The 9,587-nt window shown below is 43.7% G+C and overlaps 1 long non-coding RNA gene across 1 annotated transcript; it reads left to right on the plus strand.

Annotated features, from left to right (window-relative positions):
* The first annotated feature begins 2,761 nt into the window (after positions 1-2,761).
* LOC127324180 (uncharacterized) lies at positions 2,762-5,660 on the plus strand. Its single transcript, XR_011751802.1, has 3 exons — positions 2,762-3,522; positions 3,699-4,023; positions 5,517-5,660. It is a non-coding gene; the product is annotated as an uncharacterized lncRNA (long non-coding RNA).
* Positions 5,661-9,587: the final 3,927 nt, after the last annotated feature.

Genomic DNA, 9,587 nt, shown 5'->3' on the forward strand with positions numbered 1-9,587 from the left:
GGCGACAAGGCGCCCACACGCTAGGGCGGCGCGGCCCAGGCCTTGGCCGCGCCGGCCTGCTGTGTGGGGACCTCGTGGCGCCCCCTGACCTATCTCCTCCGCCTACTTAAGCCTTCGTCGATAATAACTCCAGTACCGAGAGCCACGATACGGAAAACCTTCCAGAGACGCCGCCGCCGCCAATCCCATCTCGGGGGATTCAGGAGATCGCCTCCGGCACCCTGCCGGAGAGGGGAATCATCTCCCGGAGGACTCTTCACCGCCATGGTCGCCTCCGGAGTGATGAGTGAGTAGTTCACCCCTGGACTATGGGTCCATAGCAGTAGCTAGATCGTCGTCTTCTCCTAATTGTGCTTCATTGTTGGATCTTGTGAGCTGCCTAACATGATCAGGATCATCTATCTGTAATGCTACATGTTGTATTTGTTGGGATCCGATGAATAGTGAATGCTATGTTATGTTGATTATCAATTTATTATCTATGTGTTGTTTATGATCTTGCATGCTCTCTGTTATTAGTAGAGGCTCTGGCCAAGTTTTTGCTAGTAACTCCAAGAGGGAGTATTTATGCTCAATAGTGGGTTCATGCCTCCTAAATCTGGGACAGTGACAGAAAGTTCTAAGGTTGTGAATGTGTTGTTGCCACTAAGGATAAAACATCGATGCTATGTCTAAGGATGTATGTGTTGATTACATTACGCACCATACTTAATGCAATTGTCTGTTGTTTGCAACTTAATACTGGAAGGGGTTCGGATGATAACCTGAAGGTGGACTTTTTAGGCATAGATGCATGCTGGATAGCGTGTAACGCCCCAACTTTTGCAACCTTGTTTGTTTGTCCAGAGTGCAAAAATCAGGGGGAACAAAAACTTTTTATGTTCTGCGTGCATTGATTTGTTTTTGTTTGGAAATGCCTGTCTGACTTTGTTTGACGAGTGATGTTTGCTAAATAGTGTTGAGTGAAATATTTCAACCCACAACTTCGATTAAGTCTCAAGAAAAACACTAATGCTATGGCCACTCTTGTATCACCTTAATCTCCTCTCTTCAAAAATATTTGAACCTTATGTTAAATAACAAAACCTCTTTTGTTTTGTCTTATGACTCAAATTTTGAATTCAAAAGATTTTGCCAAGAACCATTTATTTTAACATTGGCTATGGTCACCTCTGATCCTAGTATAAAAAAAGAGGTTTCTAAAATTATTTTTGATACAAAATGTTTGCCAAATGGTTTACCCTTACTTTGTGTGACCTCAAAATTTTACCAAAATCTTTTAAATGCAGCTTTTGGTTACCTAAAACAAAATGGAATGATCCTCATTATATTCTACCTTAACTATGGGTCATTCTACTCCACCTTCTAAAACCTTCTCTCTTTCTGAAACTTTTCAAAATAAGATTTCTTATCTAGTTGAAATCTAATAAAGGCCATATGCAATAAAGCTCAATTTTAGGGCTAATTGATCTGTGATCCATTATCCATGGCATTTGCTTTGCCACTAATATATCTCAATGATCTATCGTTTACTCTCCTCACTCCACCTTTGCATAATCTTGGTTGATGATCATTTTTCCAACAAATGTATAATCTACATTTGCATCTCTATCTTCCCATGATCATTAAACTCTACTCTTAAAGAATTCTTGGCCTCAACCCCCATTTTCAAATATGAAGGTTCCCTCCAATTTCATAAAACCCTAAACCCCCATTTCCTCTCGTTTTGTCTTCCAAAATATTTCTAGTTTTTATCAAACTACTTTCAAAAGATTTTCTCTTTTAAAAAGTTGGAAATGTTAGTGATATGTTTTATCATATCATTTTCCATTCAAAAAAATAATTTCCAGAAAATTATTTCCCTATTTACAAAATGCATGTTAATGGCACATATTCCATTTCTTGCACTTTTTACTACCAAATAGTTTTCGTAAAGACCTAGTATGCATTTTCATGCAAGTGGAGCATTTTTTTTTTGAACTCAAATATTATCTTGCTCCTTTTCAAAAATTTCGAAATGCCTTAGTGAATACATCCATCCCAATTGGACCACGTGCTCATTGGATAATTCACATGATTAATTTCCAATCTCCATCTCTTCTCCAAAAATCTTTCAAATCATTTGTAGATTCCATCTTAGACCGGAACCTGATCATCAGAACTGCACATCTATTCTACATTGTCCATTGGACAATTATTTTTGGTTTCACTTTCGTTTGGCCGTGGGGAAAGGCCGGCCATGCCTTGTGCATGGAAGGTTTGCCAAAACTTCCCCAATCTCTCTCCCTCTATTTTTTTTTTCTTTACTGAAGCACAACACTATATTGAATACTCCAACACCTAGCTTCTTCTCTATATCTAGTCGACCGACCCAGCTACAGTGCCGACCTTGCCATACGTGTGCATGCTTGGGTGCCCTATATCTCAATATCTCTCCAAATATTGCTGGTCTGAAGGAAGGAGCACAAGACTAAACTGACCCCTCAACCCTCTCTGTAGTTGGACAGCGTCAACAGCTATCTACATCACTCACTTTGGATGCATGCGTTTGGAGAGAATAGAAAGAGGAGAGGCACGCCGGTGGCATGACCTTGAGCCAAACCCATGCTGCAACCTCTACCTCGAACCTACGCCTACCTTGCACGCTCTGTACCCCTCCCTGCCTCCCCTCGCACTAGCCTAGCCCCCTGAGGAAGCACACACGCCGCCCTGGTTGTCAACCCGTGACGCATCATATCATCGAACGCCTGCCAGACATGAGTGACCGCTCATGCGTCTGCAGCCTCCAAGCAACGCCGACAGCAGCTAAACTACAAACGTTGTCCCACGCACTCAGGAACGCTCCTCCACCGCTCCCTTTGGCCAATGGCGAGGGCGTGAGCCCGTGCACCGCCCCGTCCAGCTCTCAATCCACCGTGCACCGGCGTAGTTCTTTATAAACGAGAGCCAGGGTCCTCCCTCTCTCTTTTGCGTCTCCGCCACTCCCTCAACTCTCTATGCATCTCTCTGAGGAGCTGAAGGAGAATCTCAGTTCGTTCCTTCCTCGCTGCCGGAGGAAACCGAGCGGAAACTTGTCGGCCCATCGCGCGCCATGCCGTGGCCGCCGACTCTCTGTTTTCCCTCACTCTCCGTTCCCCTAAACATTGCACTCTACCTGAAACCTAATCCATACCCTACGCATGCGCAGGTAACCACTAGGAGGCCCCGCAGACGAGCTCCGCGGCCGGCCGTTCTCGACTCCGTCCGCGCCGGCGCCGCGCACACCACGGACGAAGTCGACGCCTGGAGGCCGCCACAGCACGCGCGCGTCGCCGCGTCAACCTCCTCCGCGTTCCCTTCACGGCCACGTCTCCTGCGCCCTCCGCCGGTGAGCCCCCGCCGATCCAGCACTCGTCTCCGTCGCGGGAGTCCTCGATCGTGCCGGCTCAGGAGGTGCTGCATGTCGAGTCCGAGCCCACCACTGCACCTCCCGCCACGCAGCTTCATCCTCGAACCCTCGCTTTCATCACCGAGCAACCCAAGGTGAGCTTCCGTCCACGCCGAACCACCGTCGCCAACGTCGCACTCGCGCACGACCTCGCCAACACTCAGGAGACCGCGCCGTGCCCGTCGCTCTGTACGGCGTCGTGCATGTCGTTGTCGTCACCTTTGCACGTCCCTGCACCCTCTCACACCCCCACACTTTTTCCTCTTGCTAGGAACTCGCTGGATGATCGCCGTCTTCGAGCTCCGTCTCACTACTGTCCCCGACGCCGATCACGTCATCATGCGCGCCGACGACCAGGAGCACGCCTGCATGTTCAGCTGCACCGGCGTCGAGCAGCATCCCGGCCGTCGTCGTCCAGCTCGCCGAACTCGTCGGAAGGTCGCCGTCGTCGGTTCCGTCCGCGCTGGCGTCGTGCTCGTCTTCGTCCAAGACGACGTACGGGAGGCTGTATCTGCACTCACGCGTCGCCGGCCGAGCCGTCTCTAGCTCCGCCCAGTCTCCACGCCGCCCCCACTCCGTCTTCCTCGAGCCCCATGGTGAGCCGCCATCGCCTCCCTGTCTCTGGCTCGCGGCAGCGCCGCCGTTCCCTTGCTCGTCGCTAAACAACGCGCCCAGCGACGTTGCATCTTGATCTAACGGGTGCATGCCACCCATCCCCTTTCCTAACCTTTAGGCAATCCATCTGGGCCAGCCTAGTACGGTGCTGTGTCGCCAAGTTTAATTGGGCCGACCCGGACCCACCCTTTCCTAACCTTTAGGCCCTGTTTCTTTTACTTTCTAAGAAATAAATGACATACAGATCTGTCTTAGCTTTTAAATCACCAAACATTCCTCATACATCCAAATGGTATGATTCAAATTCCTGCATGTTTATAAACAAAATATTGACCACCTACACTTGAATGCATGTGATTTAATGCTATATTTATTTACTGATAATTATTCCTGTGAAATGTTGCTGGTGTGATATTTAATTGTTTGTGAGAGTTGTGTATATCTTTTTGCAGTAAGGTTAATTTTGCTTGATAGTGCATCTCATTAGCTTCATTGTGGTGTATCGTACACTGGCAGAAGCTTCCTGGTTTTTGTGTTTCTTATAAAATTAGATCTGCCTAGTATTGCCTTGTGTGATTTTCATTTCGAAACATAAAACTGTTTTTGAAACAAACCCAAATCCCAGTGCTAGGTATCACCTTAGGATACTAGTGTGCCAAAGGAAATATTTTTTTGAGCTTTATTTAATTTCTGGGAATTTTATAACCAAAACAGGGTATCTTTTTAGTGTAAAAATTGTGTAAATTATTTTATAGCTCAGATAAATGCCAAACCAATTTTGGTGGATCGTATTTTTTAGTATCTATCATTTGGTATGCTTGTTACTGGATTTTTATGCCCTGATCTCTGTGTGCATTGAAATTGGTTTGCTTTAGTTTCTGCATTATTAAAATGTTTTAAATATTTAAAAACTTATTTGTGTTTGGTTCCAGTGCATGTGTATTCTACATGTTACTAGCTTCCAGTAGATATGCTACATGTATTTTTGTGAGCAACAGAAAGATTTAGGTCATTTACTTAATTCCTAAGCCATTTCTGGTTTTATAAAAATCATATCTATTGTTTTAAAAACCAAAATTTAGTGAATCCACTTTCTGTAGCTTTATAAAGTCAATCTTTACTCTCTGTGATTTTACCAAATTTTTGTGTGCATTTTTATATAGTGGTTTGTTAATGTGGTGTTGTTGCTTATTTTACCCATATGGAAATTGTGTAGTTTATGTTTAAAATGCTTTATGATGAACCTTGGCACCAGACCCCTACTGGTGGTTTCCAAAGATCATTAGCCACCTTTGATTGTGTAGATGATGATTTGTTGTGAGGCAGAGCCTTTTTAGCAAAATAACCATTTTTACCTAGGTACTATTATTTGATGTGTTTTGTGTCTCTGGTTAGTGGTTGGCTGTTGTGTGTTGTTGTGTGGTTTGATTCTATACCTAGGGATTGATTGCCTTTTATATTTTTGCGACGTTAGATTGCGGACACTATCGAAGAAGGAGGAAAGGATCGCGGTGAGGTTTTCGATGAGGAAGGAAGAGCAGAGGTTCGTGAAGGAGAAGTCTGGGACAAATAGCCAACAGAAGGCAAGCCACCTCTTGATGCATCTCTGATCCCATATATCTTACTCTTGCATTATTGCAGGTTTTATAAAGTGCATGTCTTTTTATTTTGGTGGTTAGTGCCACCCGGAGTTTTATTAATCCACCCTTAGGGTGCAGTCCTTCTTGGTACCTGCTGATCACACCTCTATTAGTGATATGGTGCTTACCACCTCATCGCACTTGTCGCCTCTTTTCAAAGGGAAATTGGACTATAGGTTGGGAGCCCTTGAAAAATATTTGTGAAAATTGTTTTCAAGCAAAAAGGTTTTTCTGGAAAACCTTGGAATGGGGTTGCCCTGCCCAAGTGTGGTTTTTGTGAAACACAAGAAGGTTTATGAAAGATATTGCTGGAGGCAAATGGAGATGAAAAGTTGTTTTCGAAAAACCTTTGTGACCATAGTACGAAACCGGACCTAGCCAGTACAACCACATTACCCTTTAGTGGGACGGGGCGTAGTGTAGTAGTTTGTCTCGCCTTAGTTTGGGTCCTGCAAATGTAAGGGGTAGTCCGAGCATGGACACCTATCGACCGGGCCTTCCCGACGTACTGGGGACGCCTTTCCGTCTTTTCAGATGGCAGGGGTACAACCTATGAGCTCCCATTGAATAATGCTCCGCAGTTGGTCGCGGCATTCCGGAGGGTCGAGCTGGTCGGGGAAATTGCTACTCCTGGGTAAACGACCCCTCAGACTCTGGTGTTGGGAGGTACAACTCTAGGCGGCATGTCTTAGGCTAAGGCGAGCAGGCGAAAAACTACGATCGGGTACTTGTCGTGGCATATGTTATTATGCAGGGATGATGCCCACACGATGAGTATTCGGATCTTGTGGGGAAAGTGTACAACCTCTGCAGAGTGTAAATCTATTCAAATAGCCGTGTCCGCGGTTATGGACATGGGAATGGCGGTACGTGGCATTAAAGGGAAGTTTTGTTTTACAAATATGTTTTCCAAAAAGTTTTTGGAAATGTACCTGGGAGGTACGGAAAGATACCAGTGGGACTGGTGGAGATGTATCTGAGAGGTACGGTGGAAATACGGGAAAAGTTGGAATGGCCATTTGAGATGGCCGAAACTGAGAAGGGGTTATCCTTACCTATTAGTCTGCAAAATAAAATGGTTTACAAAGAGTTTTCAACAAAGATATAGATATGTCAAATTCTCGAGAGGAACCACCTCTCGCTCCTTGTCGCCCTAGTTTAGTGCTTGTTCCTTGCTACTGCCATATTGCATATCCTTTACTTCTCTCTAAGGTGGTTTGCGAGTACATTCAAACGTACTCATTGGCATTGTTGTCCTGGCTATTTACTTGGCCAGACTTTGAAGAGGAGTACTACGAAGAAGAGGAGTACGACGCTGAAGACGCGAACTAGGTCGCTCTCCCAGTCAGCCGCCTGTAGGGTAAAGGCCTGACGTGGGTTCCACCGCTGTTTGAAGTCAAATAAATTCCGCTGCTGTTTGTTGAACTTCGGCCTTGATGGCCTATGATGTAAGACTTCCGTATTAATGTTATTTCGGTACTGTAATGGATGATGTAATCTGGTATCAGTTCGGTTATGTATTCACGATGGAATGATCTTGGGATCGTGAAGTTGTATGCATAACAGGAGTTCTGGACTGGTAAGTTCGGGGCCCCACATAGCGGTCTATGTACTTTGTCATAATGCCCAATTAAAACTCACAATACTCATCATAAAATGTATGTGCATGGTCATGCCCTCTTTATTTGTCGATTGCCCAACTGTAATTTGTTCACCCAACATGCTTATTCTTATGGGAGAGACACCTCTAGTGAACTGTGGACCCCGGTCCATTCTTTTAATCGAATACAATCTACTGCAATTCTTGTTCTACTGTTTTCTGCAAACAATCATCATCCACACTATACATCTAATCCTTTGTTACAGCAAGCCGGTGAGATTGACAACCTCACTGTCACGTTGGGGCAAAGTAATTTGGTTGTGTTGTGCAGGTTCCACGTTGGCGCCGGAATCCCTGGTGTTGCACCGCACTACACTTCGCCGCCATCAACCTTCAACGTGCTTCTTGACTCCTACTGGTTCGATAAACCTTGATTTCTTACTGAGGGAAACTTACTGCTGTACGCATCACACCTTCCTCTTGGGGTTCCCAACGGACGCGTGCTGTACCGTCACAAGCAATAAATTTCTGGCGCCGTTCCCGGGGAGATCAAGACACGCTGCAAGGGGAGGAGTCTCCACCTCCAATCTATTTACTTTGTTTTTGTCTTGCTTTGTTTTATTTACTATTTTTTTTGCTGCATTATATCAAAACACAAAAAAAATAGTTGCTAGCTTTACTTTATTTGCTGTCTTGTTTGCATTCTCCATATTAAAAACACAAAAAATTAGTTACTTGCATTTATTTTTACTTATTTCATCATGTTTCCTCCTAAGTTTATTCTTAAAGATGTACCGGTAGGCCGAGGGTCTATCCTTGGGAAAGATAATATAGAAGATTTTTCACTCATATTAGTACGGTTGAAGATTTTGAAGATAGACACTTGGTAGAACTTGCTCCTACTTATGAAATTGCTGCTGCTTCTTTAGTACACATGTTAGAAGCTAGATTTGTTAACCTCAACCCCGTAATGCAGCATATGTTTCTTACATTAGGTGATATGGAAGAAGGAGAAAAGAAAGATTTTGTCTTAGAAACCCTTCTTAAAGAATTTGGTGATGTAGCAAGAGAAGCTAGAAAGGTCTTTACTAAATATAATATGCTTGGCTCTTATACAAACTTTGCTAGCACCCTTGAAAAGATGGAAAAAGATAGACAAAAGTACACTAATAAAGTTAATTATGAGGGGGATATTAAAACATCAATACCTTGCAAGCTCTTGGGAATGTGCGAGGCACTAGAAAAGAATTTTGATTGGATTGTTCCTGAAGATTTGTTTGATGAGAGTAGCAAGACTAAGGGTAATGAAAAGGGAGCCTCTGAAATTTACATAGATAAGATAAAATGCATAGTTGAGAAAACTCCAAACCCCGCTGTAGATGCATCATCTCTTGATAATACTTGATATACACTTTCTGCGCCTAGCTGAAAGGCGTTAAAGAAAAGCGCTTATGGGAGACAACCCATGATTTTACTACTGCACCTTTATTTTATATTTGAGTCTTGGAAGTTGTTACTACTGTAGCAACCTCTCCTTATCTTATTTTGTTGCATTGTTGTGCCAAGTAAAGTCTTTGATAGTAAGGTTCATACTAGATTTGGATTACTGCACAGAAACAGATTTCTTTGCTGTCATGAATTTGGGCCTAATTCTCTGTAGGTAACTCAGAAAATTATGCCAATTTACATGAGTGATCCTCAGATATGTACACAACTTTCATTCAATTTGAGCATTTTCATTTGAGCAAGTCTGGTGCCTCTTAGAAATTCATCTTTACGAATTGTTCTGTTTTGACAGATTCTGCCTTTTATTTCGCATTGCCTGTTTTGCTATGCTTGATGGATTTTTCTATTCCATTAACTTTCAGTAGCTTTGTGCAATGTCCAGAAGTATTAAGAATAATTATGTCACCTCTGAACATGTGAATTTTGATTATGCACTAACCCTCTAATGAGTTGTTTTGAGTTTGGTGTGGAGGAAGTTTTCAAGGATTAAGAGAGGAGGATGATACAATATGATCAAGGAGAGTGAAAGCTCTAAGCTTGGGGATGCCCCGGTGGTTCACCCCTGCATATTTCAAGAAGACTCAAGCGTCTAAGCTTGGGGATGCCCAAGGCATCCCCTTCTTCATCGACAACATTATCAGGTTCCTCTAGTGAAACTATATTTTTATTCCATCACATCTTATGCACTTTGCTTAGAGCGTCTGTTTGTTTTTGTTTTTGTTTTGTTTGAAAAAAAGTGGATCCTAGCATTCATTGTGTGGGAGAGAGACACGCTCCGCTGTTGCATATGGACAAATAT

The sequence above is a fragment of the Lolium perenne genome, chromosome 1 (genome assembly GCF_019359855.2).
Source record: "Lolium perenne isolate Kyuss_39 chromosome 1, Kyuss_2.0, whole genome shotgun sequence".
NCBI lineage: Eukaryota > Viridiplantae > Streptophyta > Magnoliopsida > Poales > Poaceae > Lolium > Lolium perenne.